The sequence below is a fragment of the Camelus dromedarius genome, chromosome 12 (genome assembly GCF_036321535.1).
Source record: "Camelus dromedarius isolate mCamDro1 chromosome 12, mCamDro1.pat, whole genome shotgun sequence".
NCBI classification, from domain to species: domain Eukaryota; kingdom Metazoa; phylum Chordata; class Mammalia; order Artiodactyla; family Camelidae; genus Camelus; species Camelus dromedarius.
Window position 1 is genome coordinate 19,656,858 of NC_087447.1, and position 20,608 is coordinate 19,677,465.

General features: G+C 36.5%; 1 protein-coding gene across 7 annotated transcripts in view; it reads left to right on the forward strand.

Moving 5' to 3' along the window:
- LRRC4C (leucine rich repeat containing 4C) overlaps positions 1 to 20,608 on the forward strand; it is a 1,085,469-nt gene that overhangs the window by 881,099 nt on the left and 183,762 nt on the right. The gene's annotated exons all lie outside the window — the stretch shown is intronic.

A 20,608-nucleotide genomic window follows, 5' to 3' on the forward strand; every position in this document is an offset into this window, starting at 1 on the left:
AACATTCTGATTTAAAAAACAGGCAGAGGATTTGAAAAGACATTTTTTTCAAAGAAGACCTAATGGTGGCCAATAGTCACATGAAAAGATACCCAGTATGACTAATCATCGGGGAAATGCAAATCAAAACCACAATGAGGTATCAACCTCACACTCATCAGAATGGCTTTTATTAAAAAGACAAGAAGTAAGAAGTGTTGGCAAGAATGCAGAGGAAAGAGTGTCCTTGAGTGTTGCTGATGGGAATGTCAATTGGTGCAACCACACTGGAAAACAGTATGGAGATTCCTCAGAAAAATTAAAAATAGAGCTGCTGTGTGATCCAGCCATTCCATGTCTGGGTATCTAGTCAAAGAAAACAAAAATACTAATTTGAAAAAAAATATATGCACTCGTATGTTCATTGCAGCATTATTTATAATGGCCAAGATATGGAAACAACCTAATTGTCCATCAATGGATAAATGGGAAAAGAAGGTGTGGTGTATATATACACAATGGAACAACACTCAGCCATAAAAAAGAAGGAAATCTTGCCATTTGCAATGTGGATCGACCTTGAGGGTATAATGCTAAGTGAAATAAGTTAGTCTGAGAAAATAAAACATGATTTCACTTACGTGTGGAATATAAAAAACAAAACAAACAAACAAAGCAGAACAAGACCCAGACTCATAGGTAAAGAGAACAGATTGGTGGTTGTCAAAAGAGAGAGAGGTTGGGCACGGCAAAATGAATGAAGGAGATCAAGAGTTACAAACTTCCAGTTATAAGATAAATAAGTTACTGGGATATAATGAATAGCATGGGGAACACAGTCATTAATACTGTATCAACTTTGCATGTTGACAGATAATTAAACTTGTGATCATCTCACAATGTATACAAATGCTGAATCACTGTTGTACCATGAAACTAATATATTGCATGTCAAATATACTTCAGTAGAAGTTTTTATGACTACTCTCATTGTATTCATTTTATTGAATATTTGTGGATATATTATAGTGAAGAAAAGTAATCAAATTTTTTTAATTTTTCAATTCTCTCTCTATACCCCCAATCCCAATTCACTCCACCTGCCATACACACATTTCCTAAATTTTTCATTCACAGTTTATTTAGAGGAGAGCAGTTTTCAAACAAGTTAGGTGAGCAAAAGTAGGCGTATGATTAAATCATAATCCAGCACTGTTATTTTTCTATTTTTTCCCCTGTTTCCTATAGTAATAGAATTCCAACAATGCTAGCCAACACTTGAACTCTATACTGGCCCAGTGGTTAACCTCTCATGTTTCTGCACATGAGAATAAAAGAAAAATCAGAAATATGCATAGTTTCTTTTGTCTATTAGTTTTGTATGTTGGAAAATAGTATATAAAGTAGAAGTGACCATGTACCTTAGCAGGATGGAAAGTAGGATGAGGGGAGAGTTACTTAGAAAAATTAGAATATGCTAAAGCAATAGAACATATAAGCAATTTTAATGAAATCATTTCTCAGACAAATTTTTCAATTATTCATTTTAAAACACTGAGAGTGACAGGTCATACACCCATGCAGTCATTAGATTTTTACTTTCCTAGAACCACAAATGACAAATTGCCAAGGGAAATACCATTCTTCTTTTTACTCAAAGTATTGAAATTACCTTTAAATTTTATAATCATCCAAAACCAGAGTTAGTCTTTGCTATTGTTCTTTACAAAAAATTCACCAAAAAGGAGGAGAATTAATTAATAGAGTTACAAGTTATAAGTTCTTTCAACTGTTCAGCTGGTCACCTTAAACACTTTCAATATTAAAAGTAGTACTTTATGATGAATCAAAAGCTTTTGCCAAAAACCACCTTGGATCACTGATGACATTGTTTACATTGAGACCTGTGATTTAAAAAAAAAAAAAGTTCAGTATGCTAAACATGTTCAATCAGTACAATTTTAAAAAATATATTATGTGCCTATTGTATGCAAGATGCTGCTCTAGGACTTTGGGGTAAGAGAGAGAAATACGGTCAAGGTACCTTTTCTGCCAGATTTATAGTCTAGAATGTTAACTATTTCAAAGCATGAATTCACACAACAGACCCATGAAGTAGGCTGATTTTTTTTTTTATCATTTTAAAGATTAAAAAACAGGTCCACATACATTAAACACTTTTTCCAGCTAACGGATGTGGAATTGGGGCTATTTATGATTCTAACACCCAGGTTATTTTCATTATATCATGGAAAGATAAGGCATTCTGTAGTTTGGGACCAGCCCTATAGCTGATCTAAAGAAAATATACCACAGCTGACACAGTTACAAAGAAACTGCCGATGGTAGAGTGGGGTCTGTCAACCCTGAGCTAATGGAAGGATGCCAGCTCCTACAGAGTTAGAGAATCCCTTCCTGGGAGGAACCAGTGTGCAGAAACACAACCTGTCACACTCGGGCTGTGAAGTCTACCTTAATCAAGAGGAGGAAAAGGTGCAAAAGCACCCCCTGGGCCTTTGTAACTAGCTACTCATCTTGAACCAGCGTAGGAAAGGAGTAAATGTAAGCCCCCAGCAAACAGCATCCATCTATGGCTTCCTGCGGGCCCCTGAGTAACTGGAGGAGGCACAACTTTTATTTTTTTTCCCCAGAGAGAAGAAATTTTAATTTTATTTAGTAATTCACTTTTTGATGTTGTTTTTAATTTCTGAAAATTAAAAAGAAAATAAATACAATATTGCTGTATAAATTTGACAGTCTACTAGCAATTTTTAAATCATGGTAATCTTTTTGTTTCCTCTACAGTTCTCATTTAGTCAAACCATACAGTAATACTATACAGAAATTTTGCTGACAGTGCACAATAAAAATTATTCAAAGTGGGATAACGAACATCTTTGAGAATTACTTTTATCACGGTTTCTAATAATGTCCATGAGATTAGTGCCTGGAACCAGATTATTCTGCATCCGTTGCTCTGTAGCAAACTTGTAACATCAGGAACCTCCTTCTCTCTTTATAATCTAGCAGTCAGAAATATTATCAAGATTTTTTTTCTATCAGACCCCCCTAAATTTTATTTGTCATGAAGGTAACTCTGAATTGATGAAATTTATGTATATTCTATGCAGACCTATGAAGAAAGCTTAGGTGATCTTAATTATTGCCCTAGAGTCATTTCCATGTTAAAAACCACTTCTCAAATGGTTTCGTCATGACACTATTATCAAGTCTTCTGAGGAATAAGATTAGTATTAGGCATGCAAACTGAGTGCTTGTCCTTACTTCATTTCCGTTATGATTTTGATCATGTTGGTTGCTACTATTGGATTACTGCAAATTAAAATTAGTTTAAAACTATACTGTCTTTCAGAGTAGCAGGTACTCAGCAAAATTAGTTTCTTGAAGTGTTCTATTAAAGCGAAAAAGGGGAGGAGGGGCTTTTGTAGTAAATTAAGTTTGATAAATTCTCCATATATTAGCTTACCTCATGGAGAGCCACCGTGCATAAAATCAAAGTCTCTGAAATGCCCTATAAAAGTGGGATCTGATTAACTCTATTTAGTGCAATGATTCCAAAACATATTTGACTATAGAACCTTTTTTTTTTTTTACATTAAACTTCAGAACATGTTCTTTGGAGGCCTTGATTAAATCTTTATGATAAAAAGAAGTCAAGTTTCCAAATAGCCACAAGTTCGTATGGAACATATAGTCAATAGTTACGTTGCACTAGCTCTGTTTAAAAATAATTTTTAAAAGACTTTTTAAAATATCAACTGCAGGCATGTAAAATGAATATTATAGGGTTTAAGAGTAGAAAATATAAAACAAGATTTCAGGGGAGAGGGTATAGCTCAGTGGTAGAGCGTATGCTTAGTATGCAGGAAGTCCTGGGATCAGTCCCTAGTACCTCCATTAAAATAAGTAAGTAAATAAATAAACCTAATTACCTCCCCCTAAACAAACAAAAAAAAAAAGAGAGAAAAAACAAGATTTCTATACTTTGATGAATTATTCAGCTTTAGGAAGGTTTCAGTTGTAGAGTATCTGTGAAGAATGATACTTAATTCTGGCTGAAATGAAGAAACATGGTATCAAATTAAAGTGCTTCTTTGAAAGAAGTAAACAGGATGGTGAATATTCTGTAAGTTTTGTCATATGATGAATTAATGAAAACATCTAGGGATCAAAAACATTGACACGAGAAGACTTGGGCTGCCATTGTACTGTCTTCAAAGCTACTGTAATGGCTTCATCACTGATATATTAGCTTTCATTCTTCTCCTAACTCAGCCTTTACACAAGAGCTAGAGTGATTATTTCCAAATATAAATGATATTGTGTCATCTCTGTATTGAAAATCCACAATCCTGGCCATGGTCTGTAAAGTCTTACTAGTCTGTATCCTGGTTGCCTTTGAATTCATTTTCTACTCAACTCCAACCCACACTGATTTTCTTGTGAGATTTCCGAAACTCCTACATTAGTCTTTGATCTTGTGATTCCCTTTGCCTAGAGGGCTCTTTCAATAGCTTTGCCTGTGTCTCTCCTCTGCATTTACTCCTCCTAAATGAGAACTTTCCTGACTGCTCTTCCCCAGTCTCTACTCTCTTTTCCTGCGTCACTTTTTCACTCAGCATGTAATATTGGCTGATATGATGTGATACATTTGCAGGCAGAGATATTGTGGTTTGGTTCTAGACCACCACAATACAGGGAATATCACATTATATTAAGTCACACAGATTTCTGGTTTCCCAGTGCATATAAAAGTTATGGTTACACTTTCCTGTAGCCTATTAAATGTGCAATAGAATTATATTTTTTAAAAGTAAGAACAAAAAAAATGTACATACCTTAACTAAAATATACTTTATTGCTAAAATATTTTGACCATCATCTGAGCCTCTGGTGAGTTTTAGGAGGAACATCAAAGATCACTGATCACCATAACAAATACAATAAAAATTTTAAGTGTTTGAAATATTGCAAGAATTACAAAAATGTGACACAGAGATGTGAAGTGAGCAAATGCTATTGGGAAAACAGTACCATAGACTTGCTCAACACAGAGCTGCCACAAACCTTCAATTTGTAAAAAAAGAAATCTCTGCAAAACACTATACACAAAGCACAATAAAATGAGATATGCCTGCATTTGTTTACCTACTCTCTTCATATTAATGGAAGTGATGCTAAATGCTATAAAAGATAAAATTGTGTTATTTTTAGCAGCATGGTAAAAGAGAAGATAGTTTTCCTGTGTGTAGAAAGTTTGAATGTCACTGGCAGCAGGGGTATGGGACTGGGAATCTGCCCCACAGAGTCATTCAAGAAGAAAGGCTGACATGTTTGACCCGTGGCTTTCAGCTTCATCCTGCATCTCCGTAGAGCCAGCAGGCAGTGGAAGAGAGTGGTTGGTATGTGGGAACTATTGATGAGCCAGATCTGAAAATAGTACACATCACTGCCTTCCACATTCCTTTTGCTAGAACTCAGCCCTGTGGACACATATGACTGTAGGAAATATTAGGGTATGTACTTCAGCTGTCAGTCGAGAAGGAAGAGTAGATCTCATCACAAGAAGAAAAAAATTGTTAACTATGTGGTGATGGATGTTAACTAGACATTGCATTGATTCTTTCACAATCATATATCATTATATTGTATACCTAAAACTAATTATGTCAATTATATCTTAAATAAATAAATGATTAAATAAGATTTTCTTTTATTAAAGTATAGTTGATTTATAAGGTTGTGTTAGTTTCAAGTGTACAGCAAGTAATCCAGTTATACATATACATACATATATATGTATATTCCTTTTCAGATTCTTGGTTCCATTATAGGTTATTACAAGATATTGAATATAGTTCCCTGTGCTCTACAGTATGTCCTTGATGTTTATCTATTTTATTTATACAAATATATATGTATATAGTAGTGTATATATGTTAATCCTAGACTCCTGGTTTATCCCTTCCCCCTACTCCATTCTCCTTTGATAACCATAACTTTTTTTTACATGTCTATTTCCGGTTTGTGAATAAGTTCATTTGTACCATTTTTTAGATTATACATAAAAGTGGTATATTAGGGTATTTGTCTTTCTCTGTCTGACCTAATTCACCGAATATAATAATCTCTAAGTCTATTTATGTTGCTGCAAATTGCATTATTTCATTCTTTTTTATGACTGAGTAATATTTTATTGGGTAATTTAACAGCACACCTTCTCTATCCAGTCATCTGTCCATGGACATTTAGGCTGCTTCCATGTCTTGGCTATTGTAAATAGTGCTGCTATGAACATTGGGGTGTACGTATTTTTCAAATTAGAGTTTTATCCACATACGTGCCCAGGAGTGGGATTGCTGGATCATATGGTAACTCTGCTTTTAGTTTTTAAGGAACCTCCATATTGTTCTTCACAGCGGCTGCACCAATTCACATTCCCACCAACAGTGCAGGAGGGTTCCTTTTTCTCCAGTAAGATTTTTAAAGAAGGAAGAGTAGAGAGGTTTGGTGAATAACAACCAAGGTTCTATTACATATTTCAAATCTGAAGGTAAATTTCATAAGGCAGGGATTTTGATTTGATTACTGCTGTATCCCCATTACCAAGGACAATACCTGGTACATAGTACCTACTCAACTAAAAATAAATAAATAGAAACATCATGATCATTTCAGGCTTCATGTGTCAGGCTCAGGTCTGTGTGCTTAACATAAAATATTTTGCAAAATGACCATATATGGTAGGTGTCATTACTGTCACGTTTTACAATTGAAGTTAATGAGGCACAGAGATCATGGAAAAACTTCCCTGAAGTCATAGAGACAGTCAAAGTCTGAGGAGGGATTGGAATTCAGTTTGTCTGGATCTAAAACTCATGTTCTTAACTGCTTTGTACAGTGAGACTCTAGCTATTTATTGAGTAAATAATTACATAAGTAAGAAATTTCAGAAGTTGAGCACATCCATTCCACTTGGGATGGGCACACTTACAAAAAATAAACTCCTCCTTGCTGCCAGTGTGTTATCAGAGGCAGGATGACATCATATAAGGAGAATGAGAGATTCCCTGCCTGTGTAGACATCTGAACTCAGCACATCCAACTGTTACCCTGACTATAAATCTAAGATTTTCTACTTTCACTTTCTGGTCATGTAATACATTTTTCATGCTGTAGCAAAGTAAATGCAATTAGAATCTCTTACATTTCTATTAAAAGTCTTAATCCTTTTTTTTTTTTTGATTGTTTATTGGGAACGATGCTTGAAAAGCCCTTTACTAAGAAAGTCCACCTTCTGTTTCACATCCTAATAAGAGAAGACGTATGTATAGGGTTTATATAGACTGAAAAAGAAATGTTAAGCCTAAATTCTAATTCAGAAATTGATTTCTGTGCTATGCCTTTAAATGTCATTCACAAAAACCCACCTCCTTGTTTACATAATACAAATATATGTAAAGTGATCCTTCTTCTAGCACAGACACACAGTTCATATTCTCACTTCTGTGTTCATGGTAATGGTTTCTGCACCTAAAAATATGTAACACAGGAAACAGGAACAATTATGAGACACTACAATGTATAAAACTTTTCCATTTAAAATGTCCCTGGATTTTTTTGTGTATTTAAAAAGTAAACATAAAGCATGTTATTTATGAATGAAAAATCTACAGTTGCCCAGTTATTTTAACAGTTATAAATACATAGGATGTGCATCATTCAGATATAGGTTAGCTAACAATTCTCAGAGAACACTGATGATGACCAGTGTTGAATGGTTTCAGTGACTTCAGTGATTTCCAGTGGCCAAAACATTGTGATCTTGTTTGTTGTGGCTTTGATTTCTTGTTTTGTTGTTTTTGTTCTTGTTGTTTTTCTGCCATAATTTTGCTTGCAATATGAAATGTAGAAGGAATTTGGACCATTGAATTATATGAATTAACATAGAGCCTTTGAACATTTTGAGTCTGAAAAAAATACATAATTCTTTCAAAATTGAAGGGAGAAGAAAAGCACTTTCACTAGGAATGTCAAAAGATTGTCATAGCCAAGACAGAATTTCCATTTAGGGAAGGAACCATAATAGTGAACAGTGAGCTCAGAGTAAATGTTATAGACAGTGCTTTCAGATTACATCTTCCTGAATTATAGCTGGTGATCTGTAACAGAGAAGAAAATGAAGGAAAAAAAATTAAAAAGAAAAGGAAGAGATGAAAGGAGGGATGGAGGGAGGAAGAAATAGAGAATGAGAAAAAGAAATAAAATGAAAAATTGAGATAGATACCACCAACTAAGTTGATGCTTTATCATACTTCCCTTTCTGCTGACAGGCTGGCTTGCTTCTTTATGTGTATTTACACCCATGTATGTACGTATGTGTATATATGCACATATCTGGTGTCATATCCAAAAAATTGTTGCCAAGACCAATGTCAAAGAACTTTTTTCCCTATGTGTTCTAGGAGTTTTATGGTTTTTCTTCTTACATTTAAGTCTTTAATCCGTTTCAAGTTATTTTTCTGACTGGTGTAATGTGTGGATCCAGTTTTATTCTTTTGTATGCAAATATCCTGTATTAGCAACAACATTTATTAAAAAAGACTATCTTTTCCCCATTGAGTAGTCATGACTCCCTCATCAAATATCAGTTAACTGAATATGCATAGGTTTATTTCTGGGCTCTCTAGTCTATGCCATTGGTCTATGTGTTTCTTTTTATGCCAGTAGCATACTGTTTTGTTATATAGCTTTGAAATATAGTTTTAAATAAGGACGTCCTCCTGCCTGTTTCTGAAGATTTTCTTAGCTATTGGAGGTCTTTATGGTTCCATACTAATTTAATTTTTTTAAGTCTGTAAAAAATGCCATTATAATTTTGATAAGGATTACATTGAAACTATAAATAGCTTTAAATCTATGTAAGTCTAGTATACTGGTGTATGTCCAGTGTACTAGTACATAGCTAGTACAGACATTTCAACAATACTAATTCTGATCCATGAATATTGGAAATCTTTCATTTATTTGTGTGTTCTTCAATTTCTTTCACCTATATCTTATAGTTTTCAGTTAGATCTTTTAATTCTTTGATTAAATTTATTCCTAAGTATTTTATTATTTTTGATGCTGTTGTAAATGGGATTGTTTTCCTTCTTTTTCAGATATGTTATTGTTAGTGTATAGAAATATAACTAATTTTGTATGCTCATTCTGTATCCTGCAACTTTACTGAATTAATTTATTAGTTCTAACAGCTTTTTGGTGGAATTCATAGGGTTTTTATATATAAATCACATCATAAGCAGAGACAATTTTGCTTCCTCCTTTCCAATTAAGATGACTTTTGTTTCTTGTATTTGCCTAATTTCTCTGGCTAGGACGTCTAGTAGTATGTTTGAAAAGAGTGATGAGAGTGGGCACCCTTGTCTTATTCCCGATTTTAGAGGAAAATATTTAAGCTTTTCACAATTGAGTATGATGCTAATTGTGGATTTCACACACATGGCCTTTATTATGTTAAGGTATGCTCCTTCTATACCCAATTTGTTGAGAACTTTTATCATGAAAGGATGTTGAATCTTACCACTTTTTCTACATCTGTTGAGAGGATGATATGATTTTTATCCTTCATTCTATAATATGGTTTATCATGTGTATTGGTTAGTGTATGTTGAACCATCCTTGCATTTCAGAAATGAACTCTGCCTGATCATGGTATATGATCCTTTTAGAGTGCTATTGAATTGGTTTGCTAGAATCTTTTTGAGAATTTTTGTATCTATATTCATCAAGGATATTGTCCTGTAGTTTTCTTTTCTTGTGGTGTCTTTATCTGGCTTATATATCAGGGTAATGCTGGCCACACAAAATGATTTTGGAAATGTTCCCTCCCCTTCAGTTCTTTAGACATGTGTGAGAAGGACTGATGTTAATTCTTGTTTGAAAGTTTGTTGAAATTCACCAGTAGAGTCATTTGGTCTGGGCTTTCCTTTATTGCGAAAGTTTTGATGACTTCTTCAATCTCCTTAATTCTTGTTCATCTGTTCAAATTTTCTGTTTCTTTGTGATTCAACCTTGGTAGGTTGTACATTTCTAGGAATTCATTTATTCTATGTTTTCCAATTTTTGACCTATAATTGTTCATAGCAATCTCTTAGAATCCTTTATATTTATGTGGTGTCATTTGTAATGTCTCCTGCCAGGCCTCTGGGCAAACTGGACTTGTCTCTGACAGTAAGTATAGGGCTCAGGATTTCCAGAAGCACAGATGGGAATTACTCCTGCTGCCAAACTGGCTGACTGTGGCCATTAAGAATCTGGCTCAGCATACAGGGACCTTTTAGGATCTCTGGGGGTACAGATAGGAGGTTCTCTTGCTTTATCCCTGTGTCCAGCTTATGGGGCTGTGGCTCAGCAGGTGTTGATGCCTAGTTAAGGCCCTTTCAGGATCTCTGCAGGCACAAACAGGAGTGTTTCCTGCATGGTCCGTCTGTCAGAAAGAATATTCACAGACGGTGTTTGGGACAGGACTGAAGCCCAGTTACAGGGCATTTTCATAATCTACAATCTGATTGAATTTGATGGGCTTACCTCCAGGGACTCCCAGATTGTAGCCAAGAAGGTCTGAATTTGGTTCATGGGACACTTCAAGGACCATGGCCAGGACCAATGTCCATATGTCTATTTCTGATGCATGGGTGGACATGATTTTTCCCAGTCCCTTGGTGTATGGTGCTGGTGATGGATCCAAAGCCAAATGGGGCTGTAACCACGTTCTCAGGGGTTCAGAGCTATTTATGGTGTAGCCAGGACCATGGTTAGTGATTCAGCTGCCTTTGTGCAAGCCTGACTGGCTCTCTGTGGTCTTGGAATTCCCTGGGATTTCACAATTTCCTCCTAAATTCCAGAGCTCCCATGAAGACACTTTTGTCTGTGGATGGATGCCAAGTCATCGTTGCTAAGGGGGAAATGTGTGCAAGGGATGTCTTATTGGCCATTTTGCTGACGTCACGTTCCTCGCACCTCTTGATTTTGAATTTCTGGACTCCAAAACTGTGAGAGAATACATTTCGATTCTTCAGAGCCATCCCATTTGTGGTACTGTGTTATAGCAGTCCTAGGAAGATAATACACTGCTGAAGTGTATTTGATTTTAAAAGGTCGCTTATGTAGAGACAGCTCCATCAGAAAAACTAGAAAAAATGCTTCTCCAGTGTGTATTTATACGTTATGGCACTTGGACCAGTGCGAGCCATCCCATCTCAAACTGTACCACAGAAGCAACTGCAATTCATGTATATTCATAATTCAACTGCTTCTTCTGCTTTAAGTGAATACCAAACTGGCATAACTCATTGGATGCGGAGAATGACACTATATTAAGTAAGAAAGTAACTACCAAGTGGCTGTGCAGCCAGCCTATTCTTGAATACTCAAATGACAATAAACTCACTACTTTTTTAAGGCAGTCTATTCCACCCTTGAATAGTTTTCACGGCTTAGACACTTAATTTTATGTTGAGCAGAAATTGCATTTCCTGTCGTTACCACTTTTGGGTCTTGTTCTTTGCCTCGAAGCACACCAAACAGTTTTAATTGCACTTTATCAGAACAACCCAGGAAGGCTGATTCCTGGCCAGTGTCCTCCAAGTCTGTTTGCTTTCTGTGGACTCCATACCCTCCTAGCCTTCGAGCGTGGCTCACGTAGCGTGGTTTCAGTTGACAGCACCGTTCCAGTCGCTCCCCTCATCTTGTTTACAGTAACCATGTGCACTGGCATTTCAGCTCCACACCTCTTTGCTGCTAGTCAGCACAGTGTGGGCTTTGTTCTCCCATGACATCCTTGCCTGGCCAGCTCGCCCAAGTGAAACAAGGTTTAATTAAATCTTAATTTTGCACTCGACTCTTACCGAACTGTTATTTTTACATCCTTGAGCTATTAGCAGAATACATAATGAGAGCGGATGGAGCGCAGAGTCAGCCTCACTCACACAGAGTAGCATTCTGTCATCAGTCAGAGTCTCCTTTTACTGAGCTTACTTTTTGGCTCACCACAGAGGTCTCAGTTTTTCCTCGCAAAGAGACATACTTATAGCAATGTTGAGACATATTTGTAGCAATGTTCGTTCTTCCTGAGTTATGAAAGTGGCATTAAAAAATATCTTAAAATACCTGAAGATTTCTGAATGAAAAGAAGCTTTATTTAGTGCAAAAGTTTGGGGGGGTTTCCCCCACATGCTGCTATGACCCAGTTACCTCTTCCACATTCATGAATTGTCTAAATGGAAACTATTCATCTTCCAAGACTCCAAAAGCTAAATAGCCCATAAAATATCCCCCATTTGAACTGATAACAATTTCTCTCCTGCTTTTAATTTATGACAGAAGTAATCATCCCAGTTATTAAATCTCCAGGGAAAAAAATAAACCAAAAAGTGATACCACCTAGGGATCCCTGAAACTACCAATTTTTTCAACCTGGTCATAAATCCTCAGGAAACCTCCATTGTTAAATGCTGATCCAATGAGAGTTATTTCAATAGTTGACTTTTATTGTCTGCCTTTCAGAAGTACAAGAAAAAATGTGATTACATGGTTTGATAAATACATGTAACTTGCCAACTACTTCAGTAGCTAAAGAAAAATATGAAAAAGTATCACAACATGTAGACTTCTTGTACTGTATCATTGAACTGATAACGATGTGAGTGTATCTTTTCGGCAATTCACCTCTTGCTTTCTTAAGCTTTTTTACTACAGATAATAATAATGATGCGCTCTGTTTATTTTAAGGTAAAAACCAAAGAGCCTAAAAGACTTCCTAGATATTGGGCTCCTGATTGTCACGTTAAATAAAGAATAGTTTAAAGGAGCTACATTGTATTAACTCCACTTTAGATGAAATGTTGTGACAGAGAATGTTGAGAGGTCTCCCTATTCAAAGCTACACAGGCCATGGAAAAGTAAAATATCAAGTTTCGGTATAAATGATCTCATTTTAGTTCTTCTTATACAATCTGAATTATTTTAAAATTTATGTAAAAATATTTCAATTTGAATAGTCTGTGTATACATCTAGCTAGTATCTATATTATGTGCCTTTTAACATGTGTAAAGATCAAGAATATATATATAATGATTGAGCCCATTCGTTAAAAAATGAATCTCAAATACCTTCACGTTTAGAAATTGGAAGTATAAAATGAAAATAAAATCTGATATTCTAAAGGATGTAAAGTTTTCATAGCTCAAATATAAAAGCAATCGACTTTATTATTTGCTTAATCCTTAATTTTTTACAATAGTCCCAGAGTTAATATAGAGTGCAGTGAAGTCAATTTTCTAAATTGCATTTGAGATATATTTTGTTGGTGCTTAACAGACTGAATGTCTAGGAGACATACAAGCAAAATAAAGCGGACTTATGTAAGGCTCATCTCCAATTCTTGGCTAATTTATAGGAAATGTTTATTAAACGAATCGCTGACCAACAGACTGACAGATGGACTGACTAACTGACTAAATCAATGACTATGAAAATATATTCATGCATTGAACTAAGAGGCAAGAATTATGTTGAAGCACTGGAGCTTTTAATGAATATTATCTTCTTAATGATGGCAGATGAAGATAGAAGCCCTCTTCTCGGTCATTCATTTTCTGCAAGGGAACAGTGAGGCTCAATGAATCTGAAATAAATCTGAAACGCTGACACTTCTCGTATGGTTCTTTCTACTTAGGCATGGAAAAGAGGCCTCCCCGTGTGAGCAAGACACCTCCCATAATCCCAAAGAGCATGTGCCCTCCACACGCAGTCTCTGTTGACAGCCCTGGGGTGGGAGTCAGGGACTTTCTGCATGGATCCATGGGGAAGTCAACAGAAGCCTTATAATGCCTCCCTCTGCCATTGCTATAGACACCCCTTAGCAGGAAGACTGAATCTCAGCCCTGCAGCCCAGACCCTTTCCAGCAGCCACATTCAGCACTGAAGGTTTGCCATCAGTTGTCCCAAACCTGGGAGTCTTCCCTTGTCCTATTTTGCATTCTCAGTCTACAAGCAAATCCTACTGGGCTTTCTTCCCCAAAAAGTGTTTCAAAGTCCACATTTCTTACATCCATTTCTATCACTGGGTTTGAGCCTTTATCACTCTGGCCTGGACTCCTGCAATATTCCTCAACTTTCCTCCCTGCACTCAATCTGACCCTCAATATCCATTTTCTACAAGTCAGTTAATATCATCTTTAAAAAATGTGAAACAGGTCAGTAGCGCTCTCTTCTTACATCTTACAGGATTCCTATTACACTGAGAACTCAATCCAAAAAAATCTTATCAGGAGCTAAAAGTCCCTGCACTTTTTCTGTTTGTCTACCTCTCCAATTTCAGTTTTTAACAGTATTCTTCTTACCACACTCAGGATGCAACAGTTTCCTGTTGGCTCCTTGGACATGTAAATATCGCAAGCGGATCTAAATTCCTTTGGTCCTGTACAATATATAGGCACTAGACTCTTTCTGGTAGATGGTAATAGGCAGAGAAGCCTGAGTGAAATAAGAATTAACTATACTCTCAGCACTAGGTAACAGGAAAGCGAAGTCACCGAGCTAATTTTGCCAAGCATGCAGATACTTACTAGACATACATGCTTGACTTAGTGAGTAAGCACAAAATAGTTCTGAAAATAAAGCAAAGCTCCATCTTTCTGTTCTTTTTTTTTTTTTTCCGGGGGGGGGGGATGAAATTAGGTTTTATTATTTATTTTTAAAGGAGGTACTGGGGATTAAACCCAGGACCTCGTGCGTGCTAAGCATGCGCTCTGCCCCTGGAGCTATACTGTCCCCCCCCATCTTTTTTGTTCTTTTAGGTGCTCTGAATGCCACCTTTCAGCAGACCGCATTCCAGAGGCAGAATTAGTATGCATTTTTAGTTGGATCAGCCAATGAAATGTTCTTCTAACTCATGGCTGGACACAGAACAATTTATGGATCAAGCTTCAGGAATCTCCCCTAACATAAGGATATAAACTTGATACCTCACTCGATTCTTTAACCATGTTGATATAAAGGTGAGGAATGTCCCCAAAATATGCAGGTTGATCCACATATCATGAAGACCTTTAATTTCACCAGTAAAGGCCCATTTCTACTATTTTTAATGCCTAGTATCAAGACATTTATTTGCCAATAAATCCCAGCTTACTAGTTTGTAATAATGATGATCATTAGCTGACCATCTGGTGTTGACTAAGAGAAGGAAAAAAAAATTTTGGTAGCTATCTCTGGAATGTGAATTTTCTTACATAATTTTGGACTGTGGGTTCTTGATTGAAACAGGAAACCCCCTCTTTCCTGGAGTCAAAGTTTAAGAAGCTGAAACTTACATAATATCACACTATCTACACTGAAGTAGTGCCATAATTTGAAAACATTTTAACATCATTTCAAGAATTTCACAAGTGCTGCTGGCTCTGTATAAGAAATGGTATAAACACCCTTCCTAAAGCTCTTCACATGTCAGCTCTTTCTCATTCTTCAGACTAAACCCCAAACGTCACACTTTCAAGCAGTCCTTCCCTGACCAAGCTACCCAAAGCATCAGTAACAGTAAGCATAAAACAGTAACAGTAACCACAACTATAATAATAACCAATAATTTTGAGCCAAGTACTAGGCTAATCGCTGTACATTTATTGACTAAACCTCACAACAAGCCTATGAACTGGAACACTTATCTTTATTTTGCAGATGAGGAAATGAGACACAGACTTGCCAACATGACTTAATGGGGGAGTGGCAGAGCTGGGATTTGAATCTAGTGAGTCTCAGTCCAGCGTTCATCCTATTCACATTTAAGAAACGCTGACCCCATTCTGTTTATTTCTTAATAGTTTTTTTACATAATCTGTATATTGAATTAGTTGTTTTTTCTCATCTCTCACCAAAATGTAAGTTTCTTCAGGGCAAGGGATAATGTCTATCTTGTTCATCGTTCTATCACAGAATCTAATACATTCCCTGACACATAGTTCGTGCTCAATAAATAGAGTTTTGCAAAAAAAAGAATGAGAGTGATAGAACTCAGGTATAGTGTTGCTAATTCTCTCTGCTCTGTGAAAGACACTGTCAAGAGAATGAAAGGAATGGGAGAAAATGTTTGCAAAAGACACATCCGATAATGGACTGTTATCCAAAATGTACAAAGAACTTGTAGAACTCAATAATGAAGAAACAAACAACCCCATCAAAAAATAGACCGAAGACTTGATCAGATGCCTCACTAAGGAAGATATACAGATTACAGACATATGAAGAAATCTTCGCCTTACGTATAATTAGGGAAATGAACATTAAAACGACAACATAACCGCTACACATCTATCAGAATGGCTAAAACTGAAAATATTGACAACACCAAATGCTGGTGAGGGTGTGGAGTGACAGGAACTCATATTCATTGCTGATGGGAATGCAAAATAGTACAGCCACCTTGGAAGACAGTTTGGTGATCTCTCACAAAACTAAACATACTCTTATCATACGTTCCAGCAGTTGTGCTCCTTGGTATTTACCCAAAGGAGGTGAAAATGACAACTTATGTCCACAAAAAACAAACACCTTCACACAGATGTTTATAGTGGATTTATTCATAATTGCCAAAACTTAGATGCAACCAAGATGTCCTTCGGTAGGTGAATGGATAAATAAACTGTTGTACGTCCAGAAAATGGAATATTATTCAGTACTAAAAATAAATGAGCTCACAAACCATTTTTAATATTAAGTGATAATAATAAGCCATATTTCTTAATATTAAGTGAAAGAAACCAATCTGAAAAGGCCACATGCTATACGATTCTGACTATATGACATTCTGGAAAAGTCAAAACTATGGAGCCAATAAAAAAATTATTTGTTGCCTTGGGTTGGGGGGAGAAGAGAGAGGAGTGAATAGGTGAACTATAGAGGATTTTGGGGGCAGTTAAACTATTTTATGAGATACTTTAATGGTGGATACACATCATTATACTTTTGTCTAAACCCATAACATGTACAATACCAAGAGTGAACTCTAATGCAAACTATAAACTTTGGGTGCTAATTATGTGTCAGTGTAGGGTCATTAATTGTAACAAATGTACCACTGTGGTGTAGGATATCCATAGTGTGGGATTTTGCATATTTGGGGATAGGAGATATAGGAACTCTGTACTTTTCATTCAATTTTGCTGTGAACTTAGAACTTTTCTCCAAGCTTATTAAAACACACAAAAAATACAGCAGATCATCTGCATTTGCATCATTTTAAGGATAGTGTCCAAACTTCTTAGCATGGCATGTGAGCTCTCTCATGCACTTGTCCCTGCCTAGCCGTGCATGTTAATTTGTTACACCTACACTTCTTTGTGTACATATGCACGTGCATGTGCGCGTGCACACACACACGTCTTTGCCCCACCTCTCACACTCTGATGATTCAGAACTTCATTCACTGAAGCAAAGGTCTCAGGCTCTTTTTCAGGCTGTCCCCTGTGAGTGGTGAGAGTTTCTGCTTTTCTTTGATTGACTAATTCTTACTTGTCTTTCAAGCCTTATTTTCTCAGAAGGCTGTTCTTAATTCTCCACTAATCTAATTCAGGTGCCTTTGACTGCACCCAGTACAAACCTTATTTTATCACAGGAGATGTCAAATTGTTCTATGACTGTTTATATATGTACATTTGTGGCTGTATCCTTCAATAGACTATGCGTTCCTTGAAGTAGAATCAGGGTTGTTTTAGCACAGTTCTATGTCCATAGTTGGTGCTCCAGAAATGTTTTTTGGATAAATGAATGGGGTGGGGTGGCGTAAGCTCTGATCCTAGAGCATTTCCAGGCGTGACAACTGCCTGTGGCAATCTGCCCTTCAGGGGAAGTGTGTGTAGTTGCTGGAAGCATGCTCCATCTTTAGTGGAGAGGGCCAACTTCGTTCCCTGGTGATGTCAATATGGCATCTTTCACTAGCTTGAATGTCCCCTGGCACTGAAAACACATAAAGTCTGGAAGCTGTTTATGAGACTGAGAAGGTGAGTCAACAGACCCTGTTCCAAGTTGGCAAGAAGGAGCATAGTCCTAAGCAGCTAAAGCTCCGTAATTCACATTAAGCTTCTCATTAATTTAAATGTTAATGTAAATTTAAAACATGTTGTATTGATTTGGAACTGTTTTTGTGTGAATATTGCATAACTGAGCTCTCTAATGGCAGAATCCAAATGGACATCTCTTCACATCAACTTATGATTAAGAAAGAAATGAGGCTTTTTCTTTCTTCTCTCTCTCTCTTTGGTCATGCAAAACCATTTGTTTTAGTTATGTGGTCTGGCCATGAGAACTTCTGACTTTGCTTGCGACTGATTTGGACAGTCCTCAGCAAAAATATCAAATTATGAATCTATTATTTTGGAGTATTGTACGTAAATTTCAAATGTATATGGAGATCAGTGTCCTTCCCATTTCCCTGATGAGAAATCGAAAGTCTATGACCATGCTGGTCATTTCAGTCTATTTCGTTAGTTCTTCAGCCAGAATCTCCTTCTGTTGGGATTTATAGTTGCCTATTTTAAAAGAAAACATCATTTCAAAGGATGTTGTACTGTGTTAGGCTCTCATCAGAGAAATAATGGTGGTGATGATAATGATGATGAAAATGAAATCTGGAAGTTTTTGCATATGCTTTCTTACTCTGTGCCAGATCTTGATGCAAAGTCTTAAAAAAAAAAAACTCACTTAATCCCCAAGGCAGCACAGAGAGGGGGCTGCTGCTGTTACCCTATTTTAGAGATAAGGAACCTGTCCCCTGGAGAGATTAAGCCACATCCCTAACATTCCACAACTGAAAAGGGATGTTGCTGGCCCTAGGACTCTGGCTGGTCTGACGCCAAGGTCTTTTTCATGCGCACTATATGCTCTTTGGGTCTTAAATCGCACAGTGTGATTGATACTTGCAGCCCTAGAGAAGTGAATTCCTTTAAAAAAATTTTTTTTTAATGTGCATTCTTTTTTACTGAGGTATAGTCAGCTTACAATATGTCAATTTCTGGTGTACAGCATGTTTCAGTCATACGTATACATACATGTATTCCTTTTTCTATTGTTTTTCATCATAGGCTACTATAAGGTATTAATATAGTTCCCAGTAGAAACTTGTTGTTTATCTATTTTATATATAGTAGTTAGTATCTGCAAATCTCGAACTCCCAGTTTATCCCTTCCCTAACCATAAGTTTATTTAGAGTAGTGGATTTCTTGTTGAAGACAAGCATATAAACATGCAATTAAGGATATAATGTTACTATTGAGAAGCTGGGTAGATGGATGACATCCAAAAACCCAGTTCCTAGTTCCTGAACACCTCGTGTCTTATTTCCTTCACCTACACACTATGAAATTTGATTAGTGAGTCCTCTTCAGTCCCACGTTCTGTGAATCTGTGTAATGATATGATTCACTTTGTTCTGATCAACAAACTCTCTGCCTGGTTCTTCTCTTCACAACCACCCCCTACAGGGCTTCACATCCGATGCTTCTGCCCCTGCAGACAGCCCCACCCAGCTCAGCTCTCTGTACTCACATGTGTACGAAGTAAGCCTCCTGCTCTCAACACATTTCTTTGAAACACGCTAAATACCAGGCAGAAAACTCAGGCTGCAAGACGGAAAAAGCAGCATTTTGCTCCCCTAAACATAGCAGTGAAATACAAAACCATAGTCCAAGCCTTCATATATCAAAAGATAATACCAACCAATGCTTTCAGAGGCTCAGATAGTATAAGACTGAGAGAACTTACTGAAAATCAATATTTACTGGCCTAGGAGAAGCCAACAAACTCTGTAGGGCTAGGATACATCACACAGTAAGGGCTTTAGGCTCTGAGATCCCACAGGCCTGGTAACTCTGCACTTACTATTTCTCTCTGGGCAACTGACATGCCTCAGTTTCCTCACCTAAAAACAAGGATAATAATTCAAAATTATAATAGGGTACTTATAAAGTTTAATCTATAAAATAATGTAGAGAGTTTATCCCAGTATCAGATACGTAATGCAGGCTTAAATTAATCCCCATTACTCTAATAACAACCACAAAAAAATGTTCATGTGTTACTTTTAAAGTTATCCTTGTACTAATTTGAGCTATCACTCAGTCATCAGTTTTAGGAATTGTTTTGTCTTTACAGGACAATGATTACAAATTAGATACGAATATTTCACCCAGAAATGTTTTTCCCTTTGAAGATATCTGATGGGGAAAAAAAAATAATGTCATATTACGTTGTCAGATTCTGTAAGCTATCTATCTAACTGGTTTCCCCAGTTTCTACAGAATTAGTTTCTTCCTCTCAACGTTAGGGTAGCAGAAGGCTAGATAGCCACTGAGCCGCTGGTCATCAACCCCCAAAGGAGTATGAATCCTGAGAATTAGAAATCCAGGTTTTACTAAGTTCCATGAGGTATACAATTGAGTTCTTCAATAGATAAACCTGAAATTAATTGATTACAATCAACTTAATATCATTTACCGACAAGTAACTGTTTGCCCAACAGAGATAGAAGGAAGTAACTGATACATACA